General features: G+C 36.1%; 1 protein-coding gene across 3 annotated transcripts in view; it reads right to left on the reverse strand.

Moving 5' to 3' along the window:
• The window catches only part of LOC137620673 (transcriptional repressor protein YY1-like), an 88,637-nt gene that overhangs the window by 3,914 nt on the left and 60,862 nt on the right, over window positions 1-23,861 (reverse strand). The window contains exon 5 of one of the 3 annotated variants that reach the window (XR_011040092.1): window positions 8,071-8,218. The exons of the other annotated variants lie outside the window; for them this stretch is intronic. The gene's annotated coding sequence lies outside the window, so the exon portion shown is untranslated. The remainder of the gene's footprint in view (window positions 1-8,070; window positions 8,219-23,861) is intronic. 3 annotated transcript variants of the gene reach the window in all.

Below are 23,861 nucleotides of genomic sequence, written 5' to 3' on the forward strand. Positions count from 1 at the left end.
GTTGAACCATGGCGACATCACACATCCCTGTCTAAGCCCCACTCTCACTGGAAACCACTCGATCACTTCATTTCCTATCCTAACACACACTTTACTACCTTTGTATAAACTTTTCACTGCTTTCAACAACCTTCCACTAATTCCATATAATCTCATCACATATAGTGGTACAATACACGCACACACCCTGTCTACTGGTACCATTGACAAAATAAAACACACATTAAACCATCTCGCCAATCATTCAAGTAGTCACACCCCTTCCTTTAACATCTCGGCTCTCACACTATCCATACCAGGTGCTTTTCATACTCTTGTTTCATCTAGTGCTCTTCTCACTGCCTCTCTAGTAATCTCTCTCATTCTCATCTCCCAACACTGGCACCTCAACACCTGCAACAGCAATTATATCTGCCTCCCTATTATCCTCAACATTCAGTAAACTTTCAAAATATTCCGCCCACCTTTGTCTTGCCTCCTCTCCTATTAACAACCTTTCCATCTTTTAGTCTCTTCAATTCTCAAACCAACCTCCTCACTCTCTCCAATTCTTTCCAAAACTACTTATTCTCTTCATATAAATGACCCAATCACTGACCCCACCTCCAGTCAGCCCCTTCTTTGCCTAAGCTACCTTATGTTTTACTTCCACATTTTTCATTATATCTTTCATACTTCTCTACACTATTACTCTGCAGACATTCTTCAAATGGCCTATTTTTCTCTTCCACTTTTATCTTCACTCCTTCATCCCACCATTCACTACCCTTCCTCATGCTGCCTTCAACAATCCTCTTGTCACACATCACTTGCAATCAACAAAATTTTCTTTAACTTCCAAACACTCCTCTAAATTCTCTTTCATCTTCATTACCTCCCTTTTACATCCCCCCACTCTTTTGCTACAAGTAATTTTCCTTCCATCACCAAAAAATTATCAGACATACCGTTAGCCATACCCCTAAATACGAGCACGTCTTTCAATCTTCCAAACAGTCTTCTAGTTATCAACACACAATCCATTAATGTCCTTTCTACCACTCTTCCATTTGCCTCTCTTACCCATGTATACTTTTTAATATCTTTCTTTTTTGAAAAAAACCAGAACTTACAACCATCTCTTGCTAAACACACATCTACCAGTCTCTCGCCACTCTCATTTTCACCTGGTACGCCATACTTCCCAATGCACTTTCTACCTCACCAGCGCCCACTCTAGCATTTAAGTCAACCATGACAACTACATAATTCTTCTACACACCTAGTTAATTCATTCCAGAATTAATTCCGCTCTTCCTCACCTAACCCTTATCCACATTAACCTGGATGATATCTTCTTCCATTCCATTACTTTACCTGTTATCCATTCACTCAGCAATAAAGCCACACGCTCTCTTGCTCATCCCCTTTCAATCCCAGACTCTCTACCAGTCACTTCACCCTTCCCTTTTACCTTTGTCTTACACAAAGCCAATACATCCATCTTTCTATTTCTAAACATACTTCCAATCTCACATCTTTTACTCTATTGTACTACATCCACGCATATTCAGACACCCCAAAACTAGAGTGCGGGGAGGGGTTTCCCATCCCCCTTGTCCCGTCCCTTCTAATTGCCTCTTACGACACACAGGGATACGTTGGCGCTATTCTAATTGTTGTTATGCCCTAAATATTCTCTAAATATGGTAAATTCATTCATTCCACCTTCTCAATTCCAAATAAAACACTGCATTACATAGAATTTCAATTGCAGATGAATATTAACTATCAAGAAAATTGACTATTGAAGCACAGTGAATACATGAACTAAAAGGCTAACATCCACCTGGTTCTTCTTGTATGGGGTGAATGATAATTTCATGGACTAAATAAAAAAAAAGAAGTAAATTTCAAGCCCTATCTTTTTGGATCACATTATTAAACTATACAGTACTGAAAACTATAGAAATACTAAATGAGACAAAATCTTTTATACAGTACATAAAATAACTTAAAAATCAGTTATAGAGTTGAAGAGGACCTCTTGGAGGTATTTATCTAATTCAATATAATAAACCACACTCAATAAAACAAACAAACAAACAATGTAAAATTAAAGACTTGAGTACATTAACATCAGCATAAAATGTATAAATGCATATGCTTATACAGTACTTGAAAACTTTACACATTTTAAATTAAAAAGTAAAAATCTTCAGTTTTCAATTGAACTTTCAAATTATATGAATAGTATTTTAAAATGTCAGTATAGTTGCAAGTATACCAATAACAGTTCAACGAGAATTAACTGTATTTAGTAATACTGTAATATAGATTAACAAATAAGGTCAACACCTGATATAATCTGCAACCCCCTAAAAGTTGAAACAACCCTGCACAATGCTACAAGTAAATACAGTACAAGAGTGTGAAAGAATTGACAAATAACACTACATATGCCCAGTTATATCATTCACAACCAAAAAGAAATAAATTGAAAAAAGATCCATTAGGATTGTCAACAAAAGTAGCAACAAACAAGGATAGCAATGCAACAAGTACAGTATCAAACAGAACATGCTGCCAAGCTCCCTATAAATCACAAAGAATCTAGCTACCTTGATCTTTTACTTTCCTGCTGAAGTCAAACTGGAACTATCAAAACTTCTTACTCTATTGATGGCATATACAATAAACAAGGGCAATTGATAAATTTTGACCACTAATGGAGCATGAACCCACCCAAAAATTATCGCTTAGACCTAAAAGTGAAATTTCTCAATACCCACGTAAACAAACGTAATTAGATAAAAATCCACACACACAAACATCTTTGTTGACTTCACCGATAACCTTAAAAAAATGCAGAGATCATGACAGGAATTAGTGCCAATACTGTATAATCCTTTTCCACTATCTGCATTTGAGCATAAAAGATTCACCAAACTCTAAGGTCAATTGCAAGTAACTGACCAAAGACCTACAGTTCCATCTCTACTATAGCTAATGTAAAGGGTTACTCAATGTACATCAGTGATTCTCTGGCAGAATCCCAACGTGTCCTTGACCTTTTTAACGATACTGTAGTTTTATCCCTCTCCACAAACACCTTGTACTGAGAACCTGGAGTTATCTTGATTGGTTACTTTAAAGTAATTTGGGGAGAGTAATAGGAAGAGGATGTTATCCTACCAATAATTTGTATATTATAAAATAATTAACTGTGAAAAATGTATAGCAATTTATTAATCATTCATTAGATTCTGTATGCTGTCCAACAGTAATAACAACACACAAAAGACTGTCTTGAAGATGAACAATAAGTTTATATAAATTTTTGTGGGCAACTGACACATAATACATGTAATTTTTAACCAACCAAGACTATAAAGGGAAGCAGAAGCATGATACCCCATTTTAAGGTGTTTTAACAGGATAATCATTACTTTGCTAGCTTTTTAATCATGATTCTTTGTTATCAAATACCTTTATTATAAAACAAAAAGTTACTTGAACCCTTAACGCAATTATGGCACAGAGCTTATATTCCGTAGCAGTCCAGATGTAAAATTTTGGGTAGTTAACCATGATATATGATACACCAATGGAACATAATTTTCAAACCCATCTAGGACCTCTTAGACATACAACTACACTACAATGTTCCCTCTCACACAAGTAGATTTAAATTACGTTGGGAACAATGGTAACCATTATTTCTTTTTCTTTTTTAAGACAGTATAACCGAGCCAGTCATTTGGCAGGAAGTGACTATCTCAACATGCATAATTCAGTCATAATGCTTGTTTCCACATTTTGTTATCCTCATCAAGAATAAATTTCATGTATGTTCAGAGCTTCAGAACTCCCACACATCAAGCAAGACAATTATTGGTATAACTATAGAAGTTAGAGCATAAAATTTCTAACTTTACAAAGTGCCTAGAATGTTTGTTGGCAGTGAATTGCCTCTCAAGCCCCAATGCCAAGCCATGTGGCTCAAATTTTCTCATTAATAAAACTATCTTATCAAATAAATTATAATACACCATTTTCAAGATAAGACAGCTGCTGTTAGTTAGAATGAGGATAATCGTATAAAATTTGTTATACTATTGGTGTTGAATAGAATTTGTTGTGGTTGATGGTATAGATCAAGTGAGAATTTGTGATACAATATTACTTAAATATAAATTTGTTCGTGGACTACAACGTATTCCTTGAATCTTCACTCTTAAAGTAACTCTAGAAACTAATCCACATCCAAATAAAGAACCCTATTGTTTGACAATAAGTTGAATCAACCCATGTTACAGCCAACTATTTTCAGTTTACTGTACTTGTATATCTAAAAATCATCAAATATTGAAAAAAAAACATGACATGCAAAATACAAATTACAACATGAGGTTGAAATAAAAACACATTCAACTTTCTAACAAATAAAAAAAAAAAAATCTTAACTTTGCAATAAAGTCCAAACTTACTAACTTTTAGATCAATTTCCTCCAAAAATAGATACAGTAACTCAATTTTTTTACTGTCACAAACAAAAACAGCATCGGTTATTTTTTTATTTCACAGTTGCCGCATGGATAAAATTTCCATCAATTCTCCTCAGTCAATGCAATGCATTTCAGATAGATCACATTCATGATGAATCCCCAATAAAGTAACAGAAGCCCAAAATTTTTTTGTACATCAAAATAGTTGCTGACAAGTGGATCTGGAATCAAGACAATATGACTAAAGGTGTTGTAACAACTGGCAAGTCATAGGACTCATACAAGTGTGTAGAAGACCATTGATAAATTAGAGTGATTTTATACTATGGGTTAAATCCCTAAGTCAATGATTTGAAGTGACGACCCTCACTAGAATTTACATAAATGGCAAATTTGTTTTAAAGGAACACACGGATTAGGGATGGAAAAAGAATTAACACATTCTCTACACCCAAGGATAAAATTAAACTAGCAAATTATTACCAATTTGAATAGGAAACCTTATGCCAATAAGCAATTTATTAGGCAAGTGTACGAGTCTGTGCATTTGTTTCTTATAATAAAATCGCGAAAAATATAAATTTTGAAGTGCATACATTTCCTTCAAACATATCTAAAAATTTCCTATTCAATACCAGATATACCATCTGATCTAGCCAAAATGGACTGGGTATGAGACCTCAAATTGGTTATTCCATTGAGACTGATTTCTTTGAGGTTTTTAACGTGTTGGTTCACTCTGGTTGTTTTATGTTGAAAACAAATAGCTGATTTACAACTATCATCTGTTACCATCTTAAGTACAACCAGTATTATATAGAAACTTTTGAATTGGGTTTTATAAAAAATGGAGCTCTAAGGTACAGCACTCCGAGATTAATGCATTCATATAAAATGTGTGTGTGGGAGTAATTGTATATTATTATCATTACTGCTAAGCTATAAAGTTGGAAAAGTAAGATGATACATGCCCAAGGACTCCAACAAAGAAACTAGCCTACTGATAAAAGGAAATAAACAAACTATATATGAGAAGAGTAAAAATTATATAAATATTCTAGTCAGTAACATTAAAATAATGTCATATATAAACTACAGAGACTTATGCAGTCTTACTTTGTCAATATAAAATACTTATTGTATCTACCTTACTATGAAGGTTTCATACAGGTGAATTCAATCAGTTGCATGAATTTCCCCTTTTTAATCTGTTAGGGACAACATGAGGGGGATACTTTTCCTTAAAAACAGCAAACTTTCAGCATATTTTACACCACGGATGAAAAGTAAACTTATTTTGACCTCGGTTTAATACTTGGCAAAATAAACATGGTAACAGACCTTTCATTAACCAAAGATCCTTTACCACAAATATAACTAAACCTGCAAAACATTAAACTGACTTTTTGAGATATCTGGAATAAGAAAAAAAAAAAAAAAAAAAAACACCAATGTGCTATCTTAAGGTGTTTACTATAACACTAGTGTACATGGTTCATCAAAAGTGATGGCTACATATTTAGATAGATATGCACACACACACACACACCCCCCTCTCACCAGGGTATGACTACTCCCTCTCTCCCCCATGAGGGACGGAGAGAGAGAGAGTAGTTAAGAAATATGTATTCATAAAGACAGCCAGACACTTGCTCTCTATTATATAAGGGAGATGGTAAGTCCATAATATCAAATACTGTATAACCAACCATAACCAAAACCATGTATAACCATACCGATAACTAAAAGAATACCTGTTTGGAAAAACAAGGGAATTGAATTTGAATTAATCATACTGAATCTATAAAACATGACCTTGACAAAACAATGGACATACTCCAGTGGATATGAGGTTTAAATAATAATGAGTCATTTATATTAACCTGTCAAATTCAGCATCCTAATATCATTCTAATATGACCCCACCTCCCCCCTTTTATAGTACAGTAATGGATTATTTTTTTTTTTTTATAAACTTTCCATACTCTCCAAGCCGATACTAAAAAAAAAAAATTTGATTATAATATATTACTATTTTCAACGCAACTGCATAGGGCCCCTCAGTTCTTCCTTTGAATAATTTTCAGTCTCACTCTACACCTTAAATAGGCCTCTCCCATGTATTTTTCTCTCTCTCTCATTTTATGTCTAGAAATGTGATTATTAGATTATTAAATGTAATTTCTTTTCCCTCAAGTGCAAGGGACCCGGAGGGGTTCTATTCTTATTCACCATAATAACACAGAGGCAAAGATTTCATATTAGCTTAAACCACTTAAGTAAATATTCCTTAAATTGTTCTTATGATATTTTGGTGGTAAAAATGTTTTGATGCATCAGCTCAAGACTAGAACACTTGTTCCTCTTATTTATATCGTTACCAATGCATTCCACATAAAGTTATATCATAAACAATCCTCCTCCTCCTATTCTAGATCCAAAGAGGGATGTAGCTAAATTACAAAATGACTCAACCCACGATAGAAAATAAAATAAACAATCTCAAGAATTTAGTTGCACAGCAATGCCCAACTTTACGTAATAAAATTAAGTGGCTACAAACCCTAAGACCATCCATTTAATTACATTACACAGCATGGATTTCAATAATTTAAGTTTCATTTGTTAAACGAAGATATTTATCTGTAATCTAGTGGGAGTATTTTCTGGAGTTCAACATTTTGAAGGTGAAAAAAAAATGGATTGTTTCGACATAAATTTTGTTTTATTTTCATGTTTATAACACCACCATCACAACTCTTAGAGCTATTTCTGTTCCACAATTACCGACTTTATGTGATGTCTAAGAGTTTATCTCATAATCCTATAATGCACTATGAAATTGAAGCATTTCATTTAAAATCCATACCCAATACATTTTGAATGAGGTGTTAAGGTTGGAACTAATGAATAATGAATTTTTCATCATCCAAAATAGCAGTCAAATTTAACTACAGTACAATACCATTTATGGGTGTATCCACACCAACTATTCACTATAACCATTATATTTTGTCATATCAGAGTAGCATTAGATCTCAAATATTTTTTGATAATACAGTTTCTTTATACTTTCTTAACTCGTTTCTGTTTTTACATCCTTTTCTTTATACACATACAGTAACACCTTGCTATTCTGACATATATGAAGTGGCACTCGAGGGATCAGAATCACGTGCGTGAACAAAGATTGCCAGGCTACGCTGCCAAGATTCATTGCCAAAAGTATGTTAACACTAAATATTATTGCAAAGTTAAAATGTGCAAAAGGGATAATGTAATAAATTCATCCTTCTTTCAACAAATTTCATGACAAGACTAATACAAAACATATTGAGTTATAAAGCTACAACACATAAAATGTTTTAAAAAAGGCTAAGCTAGGCCACCAAGATTTAAGGCATACAGTAAGTTATGTAATACCATAACAAATACAGTAATTACTGTATTATTGCAAAGCTACAGATGCATTAAATCTATAATGTAAGAATTTGATCCTTTCAACACTTTTCATAAGATTCATACCAATCTTTTCAAAACATTTGCAACATCTCTGTTACCTATAAAGATCAAACAAACTTACCTGTTATATCATTATTGTGAGGAGAGGGTGGAGGTGTGAGGGGGTCATTCAGAGTCTGAGTTGCTAAGTGACTGCAACCGAGACGATGAAGGCATAAGAAAGGGCTTGCAAGGAATGCTTCCATAGATTGTGGTTGTTCCCTCAGAAGCTGAAGAAGGAGAAAGATGATCAATATGAGTTGGAGCTCCAGAAGGAGTTTTGGATGAATGAATTGATCTTGGACTGTGAGAATGAGTGATACTTTCAATTGCAAGACTCCTTAGCTCTTGAAGGTGTGCACGGAAAGCAGAGTAGTATGCCTTGCCTATTTTGCCCATGAATTGCAAGAGGTAATTTAGATTCACTTTGACTTTAAACAGTTAAGTCTTCAGTTCAACAATGCATCACCACCATCAGCTAGGTTCCTCATCTTCAAAACCAGAAGCAGCAATTTCTTGTATTGAGAGAATAGCACAGGCTAGATCCAATGTGTTATTATACACCCACTCATGCACACCGAAATCCATCTTCTTCCTGCCTGCATTCATAAGCACTCTCCTGAAGTTTGCAGCCTCATATCCAATAAATCAAAGCACAATAACCCATTCTTATTCTTCAGCAAAAGATGCCATAAATAGACATGTTTTTGCACTTATCTGCCTCCACGCAGTCAACAAGTTATAGATAGCTGAATTGATGTTTTCAAATTGGCCAAAGACCTTTGGCGTGATCCCCTTTGTCCTCTGGGCCTTCACATAAAAAAAATGATCTCCTCAAGATAAAGGCGTTGGTGTCATAATGGAGTTGCTTCAGTAACGCTTTGATCCATGAGCTCCACAAAACTTTGTGTGGTGGGTGGTATTTACATATAATGTAACATAAATGATCGAAGGATCCTCCAAAGGTTGTAGGCAGGAGCGTTATCCAGTAAAACAACAGCACAAACACAATCCTAGTTTATTTTAGCATTATCAACTTCTAATTTTTCAATGACTGAAGCAAGAACTTTGGAGAATACTTGCTGTGTTTGCAAATAACTACACTTTTTAAAAATAAAACCAATAAATGATTGTGGTAGTATTTTTGAGGTGAATGACTATCAGAATAAGACAAGTTCATCAAAAGTATACACTCGAGATAAACAGGACCCCATCTTTATTTTTGTCAATTCAAAAGTCACAGCAAAGGGCCTAAAACTTCATTAGCATCACTTGTGAATTTGTTAGGATATGGAGTAACAATCTCCAGACCCCTGCATGTGATATAACTGGAGTTGGAAAGAAGCCAAATCGTTACCTACGATTTCAGCAATATTCTTCAGCTGAAATGTCTAACCTTTAGAACACTTGAATGTTAATGAGGTATCCACTTGTAATACTGCAAGTTCCACTTCTTTAGCAGAGTGCATAGAGTTCATTTGTACTTTACTACTTCCACAATTATCACCATGCAAATACTTTTTAATTTTTAACAATCTTATTTTTCTGACTTTATAAGTAAAAATGCTTTGCCAACCCAACTCACACTTCCAAAAGCAAAATTACAGAATGACTTTCTTCTTTCTCAATTCTTTTTTACAATTCTTTTTATTATAAAAAATTCCATGCATATGCTTTGGGGCCATTGCTAACAAACTACCATAACACTAGCAAAATAAATGATAACAGATCAATCCTAGAATTTTTCTATACCAGAAATTGGCTGAATCAACAATGCTATTTTGAAAACATGGCAGCAAAAGTCATAACAATGTGGTGTTTGTAAATAAATGACTACTAAATGTTAATTTAATAGCACTTTTTTCATTTTATTATTATCGTGAATAGTGCAGAACAGTAGATGGTTTTAATTATTTTTGGTGTAATTTAATAGTTTACGTTTACTCGCCTGAAAAGTAATTAAAACTTTTTTCATTTCCCACTTACCCAACAAAAGCCTTTGGAAATCAAAATTTACACAGCATTGCTTAAAAAAATAATATAAATAGGTGCCAAATTAGTAAGGTGTTACTGTAGCTAAAAGGCCACTGCTAATTTGTCTTCATATGAAGAGTTTATTCTCCGTTAATGTTTTTCATACAATAGTATACAATGCGGTAGTTTTGGAATACAGTACAGTATAGGTATTATACCTTATACCATATGTAGCATACAGTACTCAATATGAACAATCATGCAAAAATACTTCCAGCAATACTACACTGAAGTTCTTTTATTGCTACTATTTGGTTTGTTTAAATGTTTAATAAACCAAATAGGTTGATATGCATTTTCACTCAAAAGCACAAATCATGGTATAAACCAAAATGAAGCATATATGTACTTTCGTTACAGCAAAAAATAGATTTTTCTACATCGTTACCACAGCTGAAGTTAACCTCTTCCAGCACCACTTCATAGTAGACATTATAAATACTGTATAAATAATGTACATACTTTCTACATTGTAGAATATACCTTTATGCATTACAACTGTTTTACTCCATACTGTTTGTGGGTATATGAAGAAACTTGATCCGGTGCCAGATGAGAGAGAAAAAAAAAAGCCAGTATACAGTGAATGATTATGTAGTCAAACCCTAACACTTGCTTTATGTAAAGCATTTTTCAGGTTGTCTTTGAAATCCATTCCTTACAGTAGGGTATTTATAGTCCGCTTTGAAATATTCAAAGCCATACTACTCTACATTAATAAGGCTTTCAAGGGGATTGCTATGCTTTTCTTATTATCATACATATACCACGGCATTTCCCCCAATTTTGGGGGGTAGCAGACATCAAACAAATGAAAAAAAAGGGGGACCTTCCCTCTCTACGTTCCTCCCAGCCTGACAAGGGACTCAACCGAGTTCGGCTGGTACTGCTAGGGTGCCACAGCCCACCCTCCCTTTTTATCCACCACTTATGAAGCTTCATAAAGCTGAAACCCCTACTGTTGCTACCTCAGCAGTCATCCAAGGCAACCAGAGGAAGCAGCAGGGCCTACTAGAACTGCGTCACAATCGCTCGCCATTCATTCCTATTTCTAGCACACACTCTTGCCTCTCTCACATCTATTCCTCCTTTCACCCAGAGCTTTCTTCACTCCATCCATCCAACCAAACCTTGGCCTTCCTCTTGTACTTCTCCCATCAACTCTTGCATTCATTACCTTTAGCAGACAGCCATTTTCAATTCTCTCAACATGGCCAAACCACCTCAACACATTCATATCCACTCTAGCTGCTAACTCATTTCTTACACCAGTTCTCACCCTCACTACTTTGTTTTCATATTATGGCATGCAAAAATAGAATAAATTAAAAAGGAATTTTAATAAAAAAAATTTGTCATTTTTAACTCGCCCGATGTTCATATTATTGCTTCACTAGATACTGAGTTTAACCAACATTTACCCATATTTTTTTTAAATGCTTACAATTCCCATTTTTTCCCTCAGAGATGCCATCCTGTGAAGCATCTACAAATGGAGATATCTCTGGGATTTTCAAATCCAAAGAAACTCCTTGAGATAATTGCCTGTGATCATCCCACTAACAACAGTAGAAGTTGATTTTTCATCACTAAAATAGATAGACTTGCAAAGCTTGCTTACCATTGGACTAGATTAGTAACGAAATTAGCTGACCTAGATTATACTGATGATGCTGTCCTTACTAGCAGAACACCACAGGACCTGCAAAGCTTCCTTACCAGAAAGCATGAAATATCATAGGAAGCTGGACTCAAGATAAATAGAAGAAAGACAGAGATGATGAGAATGGAATATGCAATAAAAGATGAAATATCATTGGAAGGAGAAAGGATTAATGAGGTGAAATCATTTAAATACTTAGGAACTATGATCGCTAATACAGGATCTTTAGACTGAGTTTAATGAAAGATTGAAAAAAGCAAATCAGACAGTGGCTAAGTTAAGTAAAATTTGGAAATCAAATCGCCAGAAATTACGTATGAAAATCAGGCTATATATCAGTTTAGTGAGATCAGAGTTACTGTATGGACATGAGTTGTGGTATGACAATGAAATAATAACCATCAGATTTTGCAGATTTGAGAACAAAGCCCTCAAAAGAATATCGAGAGTTAAATAGCAGACCATGATTAGAAATGAAACTATAAGAGATTACTCAAGTGCCATATGTGGATGAGATCATGGTGAGGGGTAGATGGACCTGGTTTGGGCATGCTCTTCGCACTCTCCAAGAGAGATTAGTTCACCAAACGTTTAGCTGGACTCCACAAGGTGCTAGAAGAGTTGGAAGACCCAAGCCTACATGACTAAGGACTATGAAGCATGAAGTAGAAGATAACGAATAAAGAAGTATTGATGTAAAAGCTCAAGATAGCGACGACTGGCAAAATCTAACTGAGGCCCTTTACGTCAATAGGCGTGGGAGGAGATAATGATGGAATAGATGGTATTTAGATTAGTTATTCTGTCCCAATGTAAATTTAGATGGAATTGAAAAACCCTCATCCTTATGCAACCCAGTTGGTCAAATTTCTCTAAGGAAGCCATGGTACCTAGTAGCCCCATCCACATCCGAAGCTACGCATGCTTCAACGTTTTGAGTTCTTGTAACAATAATAAAAAAATAAAAAAATAAATCACTGAATCCTTTTCTCCGACAGAAACCCAAAACGGAACTGTTGCTATTATCATTCCTCAATATACCATCTTTTGAGTTGGACCCAGAAAGGACTTCTTAAAATTGACCAACCAGAGTAACCACACTTTCTGAACCCAAATTTTTATTAATGAATCACTTAAAATTAACCGATGGCAATCATTCTTGTGAATACCTGAGGGGCTGTCCTGAGACTGAAACATGGGCACTTGAAGTGGTAAACCTTTGACCCCTAGGTGAAACAAAGGTATTTCCTTGACTTGACATGAATTGAAATGTGAAAACATCCAAGTCATCTCTGTATTGAAAATATCCAATCTTTTTGTAATTCATCATCACAAAAACTGTGAAAGGCATTTCATCAAAAACTTTGTGAAAAATTGTAAACTTGTTGAGGGCCAAGACATCTAGAACTGTCTCCAACCTCCTGAATTTTAGGAGACTTGGACTGATCTGCTGTAAAATCCTGGGGAAGGCTTTACAACCTCTACTATCACATCTTTCTGTAGAAGGTTCACTCTGTTGTAAAATCACGGGGAAGGCTTTACGACCTCTTCTATCACATCTCTCTGTAGAAGGTTCACAATTTCTGTCTGTAAAATCAAAGCTTCTGCTGTATTGGAGAGAGAGTTTGGATATGAAACTGAGTTTTTGGATAAGGGAGGATTGGAGGTCAGATGAAACTAATGACCTTTTTTAACCACAGCTAGTATCTACAAATTGGATTGAAGGCTTTCCCAAACAGGATAGAAGTGGGAAAGTCGTAACATTCTCCAATAAGACCTTCGAGTCCAGTTGGCTATCTTTCCGAAATATCTTCTGTACTATATTAGATTTCTGATATTCTACTGTTGGAACAAAAAGAACTCCTTGGTGACATTTCTGAGGTTAAAACAATTAATCTAAAGGTGGAAACTTGAATATTCCTAAAAATTACCTCAAAACATCACTTTGAAGTCTGGTCTCTACTTAAACAACCACTATTAATTTTTACGTCTCCATGAGGCCCTAAATATGGTATGAAATGAATGCCTGTTTTTGTGCCTCACAGACTAACCCACCATAGAAACATATACAGTACAGTATAGTATTTGCTTTGCTCTCTTCTCTTAATCACAAAACACACAAAGGCCATGATAGAGCTTTGTAAACCCAATCTGAGACAGTTTTATCTAAACAGGTGCAATGATCCAAAATTAGTCAAATCCTGATGACCTGCAAATTTCTCTTCAAGGCGACTAGCAATAACCCATATAGAATCTGCTATGGAAAGTGCTTCATGAACACTCTTTACCTGACTACTCGCAAACAACATTTCTTTAGTCAACCAGTTTACAAAACCCAATTTAAAGCAAGCTACGATGGGCTCAAAGCAGGAAATTAAATTGAAATCTAGAACAAGATACGTAACTGATTAGTCTTCTACAAGTCTGCACACCTGTGTTACAGAAGGCTTACGGACTAAACAAGAGCTAGAATTACTAGCCTTTTACTGACTCTGTGACATTAACTTATCAATTCTATCCACAATGAAGTTGGAGAACTCAGGGGTACTAAGTCTTGGAAGTAGTGGTCTCCGAAAGCTTAGAAGATATCACAAATTTTTTTAAGTAATTTGTATTTTTCCTAGCTATATTGTACGAGCTGGAACGGCCTTTAAATTCATCAACAAAGTAATTAAGGGCAGGTGGTGCACACAGGCAAGGAGCCCCACCTCCCCACCTGTTGGAAAAGCCTCGCTTTGACCTTTCAGCTCAGGACTAAGAGGGGTGGTTGAGGAGGGGAAGTTTAATTTAAAGATTCAGGTTTGTATTGCTAGGAAAAATACTAATTACTTTGGAAATTTGTGTTTTGTTCCTAAGCAAATACAAACCTTCGTCCTTTAAACAGGGAAACTAGTAGGGCCTGGCCGGTTCAAGGTGAATTGTACATAGTCAACTGAAGAAACCCTTCCCCCGAAGAGAAAAAACTGTAAAGAATATGCCTGGTGTTGATATGAATTCATCATCTAACCCGTTTGATAGAAAAGATTGGGGAGATACACTACTTCTTTAGGATTACAGAATGTAACTCAGAAGTGTTACTAACCAGCAGCAAGTCAAATCAAACATGTAATGTTCAAACGTTTCGGCCCCAAGAGAAGGGACAGATAAAATGGAGGAGAGCCAGTCTTTCAACCTTTCATTCCGCACTTAAATCTACATGCTGCCATAAACAAGATGCTTCCTGTCATGTGTGGCAGCTGAGCTGGCGGCACAATTACTTGAGCAACCACAACAAGACCAAGCACAAAGGTGACAAGGGACTTGTGGGTATTCCCGTAGAATAGAGGCCGTTAAGGTGGTTTGGCGCTTCCAAATCCTAGCCTTCAACATGTGGTTGATTGATAAGTGTCTCTTGAAGGCTTAAGGTGGGGCCTATACTACTGGCTTCATGAGTTCTGGTCTTTTCTGGTACCTTGACTCTTAGCAGTTTAGGCGTTTGCTGTACTGATCTTCTGACAAAGCCAAAAAGATCTTGTATTCCTTGACACCTACCTCTTTTTTTGTCCGGCAAGTGTTAATGAAGTTGCAAACACTCAGCCTGACATGTAGGGTCCTCTTCAGATAGTACTGCAGAGCTCTCATGGGACAAAAAAGCACCTCCTCTCGATCACCACCCAACACTTCACGTAGTAGAGGGGATGGAGAAGGTCTCGAACTGGGGGTTGTGCGTGGATGGGTTCTGGGTTTGGGCCAAAAAGTTGGGCACAAAACCAAAGGAGACCTCCTTCCATCCCTCAGCAAGGGTGACTAAGTAGGAGAGACTATAAAACTCAGCTACTCTCTTTGCCAATACTAAGGCTAACAATAATCTTGAGCGTCGGATCTCTGACTACCTTTTCAAAGGCTCATATGGGGTACACTTAAGAGCATCAAGAACGTGTGTCATGTCACACTCAAAGGGCCTGAGATTCCGGGGAGGGCAAGACCGTTCAAAGCTTTTCCCGAGCATAAACAACTACCAGGAGGAGGAAGGGTCTAAACCATTTACTCGATAGACAATGCTTAATGCTGAGCAGTAGCCTTTAACAGCCACGACTGAGAGGCGCTTCTTTCGGTGAAGGAAGACAAAGAAATGCATGATCTGTGCTAGAGTTGCTCCAACAGGAGAAGTACATCTTCTACAACACCAATCACAGAAGTTAGTCAATTTCCCTGGTAGCCAGCTGCAGAGGGCCACTACAGGTACTACGACACCAGTCCAGTACCTCGAGGAAAGCCCTTCGGACGGAGGAGATGCTCGATGGCCTTGAACCATGAAATTATAATGACTTCATGGATTGGTGGTACCTCTAAAGGTGACAAAGCAGTATGGACCAATAGATCAAAACTCCACTCTGCATGGGGCCATCTGGGAGCCACCAGGGTCATCCTGTGTCCTGTCATATTTAACACAGTTGATTATCAGGCTGAACAGAGAAAAGATGTACGCATACCAGTGATCCCATGGGTGTTGGAAGGAGTCTTCAAACACAGCCCGTAGGATTAGAAGGGGGGAGCTTCCTATTTAGCCATGTGGCAAACAGGTTGATTCCCAGTGATCCTTACATGGCAAAAAGCCTCTCTCCAATGCAAGTATGTAGGAACCACACCAACCCTATAACCTGCCCTTGGCAACCGTGTGTCTGCTAACTACTGTACAGTACATTCTTGCATGTGTATCTGGCTGACAACTCTACAGCATGGAACGTCGGCCAGACGTTCCCAGACATGCAATCGCGACCCCTTGCTTGTTGATATAAGCCCCTAAGGTGAAGTCTTCAATCAACGACACTGTAGTGTGTCTGCTCATACATACAAGGAAATACCAAACAGCAAAATAAAAAAAGGAACCAGAAATGCTGTTCAAGTTGAGGGGTTTCTGTAAATTGTTTTACTTTTCATCATCACCATCTCCTCCTACACCTATTAACGCAAAGGGCCTAGGTTAGATTTCTCTATACTGAGCTTCTCATTCAAAACTTCTCCATTCATCATATCTTCTTCATGTTCCATAGTCCTCAGCTATGTAACCCTGGGTCTTTCAACTCTTCTAGTGCCTTGTGGAGCCCAACTAAATGTTTGGTGAACTAATCTCTCTTGGGGAGTGCAAAGAGCATGCCCAAACCATCTCCATCTACCCCTCCTTATGTTCTCATCCACATATGGCAGTTGAGCAATCTCTCTTATAGTTTAATTTCTAATCCTGTCCTGCCATTTAACTTCTATCTACGATATATTGAAATTTTCAACAGTGTAAAAAAATCTAGGGAAAATATTTAAACAAGATGTCAGTCTCTTAAACTATCTGCCAAATGTATTTCTACGTCTTCAATTAAGGGGACGCGCCTCACGACCTATGCTTGGAATTTTGGATATTACAATTCTTGCATTTTTGTTTATGAGAAAGTCTATATCTCATGTTTCAAATAGTTCCTAAATAAAAACAAATTATTTTATTGTTCAATTGTACTTTTTATATTTACGCAAGCTTGTGCGGTCCGCTGCATGTTTATCTATGTTATGTTCATCGTACCTCTTTGTCTGTTCGATTATGTATACACAATTTTCATGTTTAACTGGGAGGGAAGATACAAACTAAACACTTCTAAGACATGAAATTCGCCCAGAAAAAGTACACGAGAATATATTGTGCTAGCAAAGTCTTACTTGTGAGGGCATTTGATACATGTAGCATGTACTATACTGTATATTTCTTGATTTGAATGACGGAGCTCACCACTGATTAGTAAATAACTGAAATACGATGATTATGTCTTTATGATCCCAGTCTGGAGAAAAATTATTAGTAGAAGCCCACGTATATGCATACCATAGTATTAACCCAATTTCTACAAAAAAAATTTGAAGCCCAATTTCTCAGAATTGAAATTTTTTTCTAATGTAGCTCAATTTTTTTCAAACATGAAAAGGTAAGGAATTTTATAGCCTACAATCTGTACGTTCACTTTTCGAAAAAACGAAAAACTTCCATATGAAAAATAAGTCATCTTTGAAAGAGAGTTATATATGGACTGATAAAATACACAAAGAATTAAATTGCTAAGAAAATTTCCAATGTACAACTTTTAGAGCAGAGATTTCTCTTTCAAATGGTTTAAAAAAAAAAAAATGATCGAGAAACCAAATACTGTAATACTTAATGGGGCTGACTAGTGGCCCCTAACTACAAATTAATGCCCTTCAACTTTTGTATACAGTGCTGCATGAAGTTTCTAATGAGGAACTCCCACATTTAAAGCTGTATAAAATACTGAATAGCCATGGCATTGATATCAAAATACAGTAAACACGCTATTACAAGGAGATACCTCTTGGGTAACAACCTACAAGATACTGTATATAATGAACTTAAAACACATCACTTTGTGGGAGACATTTAATTATCTACACACTTGAAAAAGTGAATCAATATTTTGTTTCCAAGTTGCAGATTGAATTTAATAATAGGAATGCTTAATTTCCATTCTATTACCTCCTATATCACAATATATATTGATGCACAGATAAGACAGAAATTCATATTTTAAGAGGACTCTGAAGAATGAACATTAATTAGTACCTGGGTCTAGGAGTTTAATTCTTTCTGGGAGCGAGTTCGCAACCTAAAATACTTGTACTGTATCTTAAAACAATTTTTCCCATTAGAATATAGAAAATCCACTTGATGCATTCTATAAATACACATACCGTACATACTAATTTTTAGAGGTTTGTAACGGTGATTATATAAAAAATCATAAGCCCTGAAATAAGATATTAATAGAGATTAGTAATCCACAATAAGAAATAGAAATACTGACAAATTAACTTCCATTTTACCTTTGAGCAGAGCTGTAGCTGGCAGGAGGAGGAGGGGAGTTACTGCTTGGAGGGAGAGTTTTGCTAGGCCTGCCACATGCGTACCTTGTTCATGCTTCACAATTTCTTTATTCATATCTTCAATAATTATTTCCTTCTTAGTCTTTCTTAATAATTTTGAGGGCCATTATCACAATACTGTACTGTACTGTTAACTTGACAAGACAACAATGTTTTATGATGAACAATAGCAATCCCAACTCGACAAAGAACAGTTCCAAAGACGCTTGTATGAGATGATGCTTCTGAGAGTGGATGAGTTAGGGTAGGAGGGGAGAACTAATGCAAAAAATATGGGGTAAAATCATGTGAACACCGCATGAACACTACGTGGGTGACACATGTGCACCGTGCGACTGATTTCTGCTTATCTTGTACAAGGCTTTGTTAGTACCTGTCCACAAAAAAAACCATACCTGTCCTATTCTAAACCTTAAACTGAATTCTTAAGCCAGGTCCAGTGGCTCTAATGTTCCATTCAGTAAAGGTTCTGATGGTGCACAGCGCATTATGGACTCAAGATCCTCTCACAGAGTATCAAATCGCATTCCCGTAATACTAGCTGCTCTTTAAGACACCTAGATTGTGAAGTAGAAGACCGAGTAGATAGCCTGGACCCTAATATCCCTCCACTCTCTAAGTAAGAGTTCTAAAGCATACTCATATTTCAATTGTAGATGACTTATATACAGTAATACCTCGCCATATCACAGTTCACTTGTCACACCCTCAGTACACCGTAGATATATAATCGTATGACAATCTATATCTCTGAGTACTCTTTATAGAGCGGGTTTCTGTGTGCAGTTAATTTTTATTTTTTTTTTTTTTAATTTTAACTATTTTGTTGAAAAAAATAAATTATGGTAACATGTTAAAAGAGAGAGAGAGAGAGAGAGAGAGAGAGAGAGAGAGAGAGAGAGAGAGAGAGAGAGAGAGAGAGAGAGAGAGAGAGAGAGAGATTAATTTGATCATTTCAGTTTTTGGTATTTTTCAGGGGCTTGGAACCAAGGAATACAAAGGTCACCCCTACATGTCCAATACCAGTACTGTATAGAATCTCAATAAATGCAAATAATTACTTCACTCTAAAAAACAATCGACAGGACAGTACTAATATGAAATATATAGTATATCGAATGCATGAAAATAACAAAATAAGAGGAAGTTTTATATGGATTGAGACATTTCCAGATAATTATTTATAATATGGAGATAATTTGGAGTAATTTTAGATATTTTGTGATGGAATTTGACCAAACAGCAGCTCTCAACAATTTCCACGACTGGCGTTGTGGTCGACAGAGGGGAGGAAGCAACACAGCTACGTCTCACTTTACAGAATGCTTCCTGTGTAATTTGATCATATATACCAACATAGAAATATATCAAAATAGCCTTAACAGTCACGAATAAAGACTAAAACCGCTAGTATCTCAGCTGGTAGTGGGGTAAGACGTGATAATAGCTACGTCTCTAAGCTGGGGGGCGGAGAGTAACGCCTCACATAGGGAATGTTGCCATGGGCTAAAAAGAGTATTACAGCCTGATTCTAAATAGTAAAATAAAAACACGCTGAAACAGCCCTGACACAACCAAGACTAAAGGCTAGAATCCCAAAGTTTTTGTTGGTTGACTGAAGAAAGAAGGGGCTAAAATTAAAGGGAGGAGCCATTTTTAGCAAAATATCCTTAGGTGTGATATACGACCATGTGTTGTATTGTAATCTTTGGTACGAAAAATCAATGATTTTAACTTTCATGAAGTTTATATTTGTAAATGATTTTTCTGGTACGTCATACAACCTTGTACCAAGTTTGTTTTAATGCACAATGTACGTCATTATTATTATTACTAGCTAAGCTATAACCCTAGTTGGAAAAGCAAGATGCTTCAATCCCAAGAGCTCGAACAGGGAAAAATAACCTTGTGAGGAAAGGAAATGAAAAAAAATAAACTACAGGAGAAGTAAAGAACAATTAAAATATATTTTTAGAACAGTAACAACTTTAAAGTAGATCTTTCATATATAAACTATTAAAAGAGACTTATGTCAGCCTGTTCAACATAAAAACATTCACTGGAAGTTTGAACTTTTGAAGTTTCCCACTGATTCAACTACCTGATTAGGAAGATCATTCCACAACTTGGTCACAGCTTGAATAAAACTTCTAGAATACTGTGCAGTATTGAGACTCATTATGGAGAAAGCATGACTCTCAGAGCTAACTGCATACCTAGTATTATGAACAGGATGGTACTGTCTAGGAAGATCTGAATGCAAAGGATGGACAGAATTATGAAATATCTCGTGTAACATGCATAACGAACTAACAGGACAACAGTGCCAGAGATCAATATCTAAATCAGGAATAAGAAACAATAGACCGTAATTTCCTGTCCAACAAATTAAGATAAAATTCAGCATCTGAAGACCACACAGGAAAACAATACTCAAAACAAGGCACAATGAAAGAATTAAAACACTACTTCAGACTAGATTGATCACAGAAAATCTTGACAACTTTCTCAATAAGCCAATTTTTTGCACATTTGAAGAAGAAACAGCCCAAATGTTTCTCAGAAGTAAATTTTCTATCAAGAATCACAACTAAAATTTTAAAAGTCATACAGTTAAAAAAAAAAGACATTATCAATGCCGAGACCCGGCTGTAGAGGAGCCACTATCCTCGACCCACTTACAATCATACATTGAGTTGTGTTAGGGTTCAACTTCATGCCCCATAACTTGCACCATGCACTACTTTTAGCTAGATGTCTATTAAGGGATTCAGCAATCCCAGATCTACATTCAAAGGATGGAGTTAATCAAAGAAAAGAGCATCATCTGCATATGCAACAAGCTTGTTTTCTACGCCAAACCACGTCTGTGTATTTAGTATGGAAAGTAATGGTTCATGGGGGAAGGGGTTAACATGGCAGCAAAAGGGTGGTAACTTCCTACAATAATACTATCGTACGGATGGTAACTTCCTGCAATAATAAGACTATCGTGAGGATGGAGTCAGCATTAGCCCTTTATTTCCAGGAAGAACATTGCACTGGATATCAAAACCACGTGCAAGAAGGAAAGCCAACTCTATGGCAAGTTTACAGATGGTGGTAAAGACAACCCAGAACCACAACCATCTATGGTATCTCCCACCAAAACAGGCAAATTTAATGCCAGCAAGGGCTGGTTTGATAAATTTCAAAGGAGGTTCAGGTTAATCTGAAGAATGTTTACTTATATGGAGAAGCTAACTATACTGGCCTCTTTTGGAAACATATGCCATATAGGATCACCTTACACTTATAAAGTGTGGAAATGCTGCAGGCTTTATGAAAAGGTCAGAACTTTGTTATAAGTTCAAACCACAAGAGCCATAAAAAAGTAAGCACTGGATGCACATCCAAAAGGCATGTATAACAAAATAAATGACATAACATTAGTTTCACCAGTTGCCAAAAACAGCCTTGATTTTAGGCAGTGAAGTTGGCAAAATTGCTTGGAGAAGATGGCTTCTCAGATATAGCTATCAGCGAAGTACAGTAAATAACCTGATCGAGGTCAACTCAGATCTGACAATAGAGATGACCAATTTGCAAGTGAGGGCAAAGAAAAGAGCATGAAGATCCCACAGAAGAAGAGGGAGTTGTTCTAACGCTAGAACATCTCTCGACTCTTAACAAAAACAGCAAAAGAGCTTCAGACAATGGATGAAGATTAGGACCCGCAGATGATTCGCGTGTTGCAGTTCAGAAATGCAATCGATCGAGCTTTGTTAGTTTATAAGATCATCCTTTTACATAAGAAAATGCAGCATAGCCAATTGCTGATCACCATGTTGCTCACGAGCAAAAACAAAAATATGCGGGCACTGCACTGACACCATAAATAGAAGTTACTTCGCAAGATGACGACAAAGATATTACACCAACTGATGAAAAGCCTTCAGAAGTCACGTTTTCTGAAGAGCAGTGATGCTCTTCTTAGCTATGCAGTAAATGTACCTCCTCATCTTAATCATTTACATGCTTCATTATTGCACACCTAGTCATCACCATTATTAATAGTTTCCATATCTTCACTGGCGAATGTTTCGATTTTAATTTTTTCTGTTATTTACATGTAAGGACATGTAAGGATGTGCCTACAGTAAAAGTAAGTTTTAGCTTACATGTTAATTAAGAGTGTATAATGGTTTAACAGGAATTTTGGGAGATTATAATCTTAGTTTATAAATATAAAAAATAGGAAAAATCATAAAAATTGAAAAAAGGAATAGAGTGGATTTCATTTATCTACTTCAGAGTTTTTCAGCGACGAAAGGGTTCGGTCTTGAAACGGAGCACCTATGATAACCAAGAAATTAGTGTAGTATCATTCTCTTAGAGCAAAATATCTGATCAAGTTTTGGCGAAAGCTGATATGTCGCATCTTTTTTTGGATAGCAGTGCACATCATACCCATTGCAAGCTTGGCCACTATACTTAATGTTGCAAGAAATGGACAACAGGGGAAGGCACCCAGTTTTAAACGGATTCCCACATTGGTGCCACATCATAAGACAACCAGCCTTTCTTTAACTCTTACCCCTTACTATTTCTCTCTCTAAGTTTCGATACAAATTGATATATTTCCAAAATATTTATCTCTCCCTCTACTTGCCTCTTCTTCCAAGAAGTTAAATGCCTTAACTCAGCTATAAAGGTGGCCATATGCAATTTTGAACCAGGGGAATGATCTATCACGAAAGTGTGCATTTCACACAAAGTATAGAGCGCGCGCGCACACACACACGTGTATGTATGTGTATGTATATACAGTATATATATATATATATATATATATATATATATATATATATATATATATATATATATATATATATATATACATATATATATATATATACAGTGAACCCTCGTTTATCGCGGTAGATAGGTTCCAGACCCGGCCGCAATAGGTGAAAATCCGCGAAGTAGTGACACCATATTTACCTATTTATTTAACATGTATATTCAGACTTTTAAAACCTTCCCTTGTACGTAGTACTGTTAACAAACTACCCTTTAATGTACAGAACACTTAATGCATGTACTACAGTACCCTAAACTAAAACAGGCACAAATATTAAAGGCGATTTTATATCATACGCTTCCTAAACACGCTAAAAAGCACGATAAAAAATGGCAACCAATGTTTTGTTTACGTTTATCTCTGATCATAATGAAGAAACAAACGCATTTACACATCTATGTATAGGTTAGTTTTT

Source organism: Palaemon carinicauda, chromosome 27 (assembly GCF_036898095.1).
Source record: "Palaemon carinicauda isolate YSFRI2023 chromosome 27, ASM3689809v2, whole genome shotgun sequence".
Classification (NCBI taxonomy): domain Eukaryota; kingdom Metazoa; phylum Arthropoda; class Malacostraca; order Decapoda; family Palaemonidae; genus Palaemon; species Palaemon carinicauda.